Source organism: Lampetra planeri, chromosome 62 (genome assembly GCF_965212315.1).
Source record: "Lampetra planeri chromosome 62, kcLamPlan1.2.h2, whole genome shotgun sequence".
NCBI classification, from domain to species: domain Eukaryota; kingdom Metazoa; phylum Chordata; class Hyperoartia; order Petromyzontiformes; family Petromyzontidae; genus Lampetra; species Lampetra planeri.
This window is the reverse complement of record NC_136168.1, coordinates 5,289,475-5,290,465: the sequence shown is the minus strand read 5'-3', so window position 1 is coordinate 5,290,465 and position 991 is coordinate 5,289,475.

Genomic DNA, 991 nt, shown 5'->3' with positions numbered 1-991 from the left:
TTTGTGCGCAAGTTCGTTTGCGAGCGTGCGCGCGTTCACACCTGACTCTGAAGGCACCACGACCGAGGGCTTGTCCGTGCGGCACTCGCCTATCGGAGGGGACAGGAGGGGAGGGGGCAGCGGTGAGGGAGAGACACGGAGACAGCACGAGAGACACACACAGAGGCGCGCAAATCAATTATATTAGGACCGATAAACACTTGGATTGACATTCCGCCCGCGAGCTGACATCTCGCGAGTGTTTCAGCCGAGGGGGTCCCCCTTAGCGGCAGCGTCCAAACGCCGGACAGGACGGCAGTCGTCTGGGCTGAGAGACGGACAGGGCAGCAGCAGAGGGAGACTGACGGGAGGTTGACCGGTGGACGAAACCGATCGTGAACCCCCCCCCCTCGGGTCACCCGGGAGGCTGAGAGACGTGACGTGCGTGTGTGTGTACGTGTGTGTTTGCACGTGTGTGTGTTTGTGTGTACGTGTGGGTCTGCCCCGTGACCTCCTGCCAGCGGGCGTTCGACACTTCACGTGGCCTCAAGGTGCACATGGCCTGGCACAAGCGTCGTGGTGACGCCACCGCCACTTAGTGGCGAATGGCGGTTGTTGTTGTTGTGTACGTGTGTGTGTACGTGTGTGTGTACGTGTGTGCGTGTACTTGTGTGTGCGTCTACGTATGTGTGTGTACGTGTGTACGTGTGTACGTGTGTGTACGTGCATGTGTGTGTCTATGTGTGTCTGTGTGTGTATGTGTGTGTATGTGTGTGTCTGTGTGTGTATTTGTGTGTCTGTGTGTGTACGTGTGTGTGTACGTGTGTGTGCGTGTACGTGTGTGTGTGTGTGTACGTGCATGTGTGTGTCTATGTGTGTCTGTGTGTGTCTGTGTGTGTCTGTGTGTGTGTGTGTGTGTCTGTGTGGTGGCGCAGTGCTTAGCACGGTGTGCTACGAACCTGGCGACCTGAGTCTGATTCACGCTCACGGCCACCCTGACACCGGTGACGAT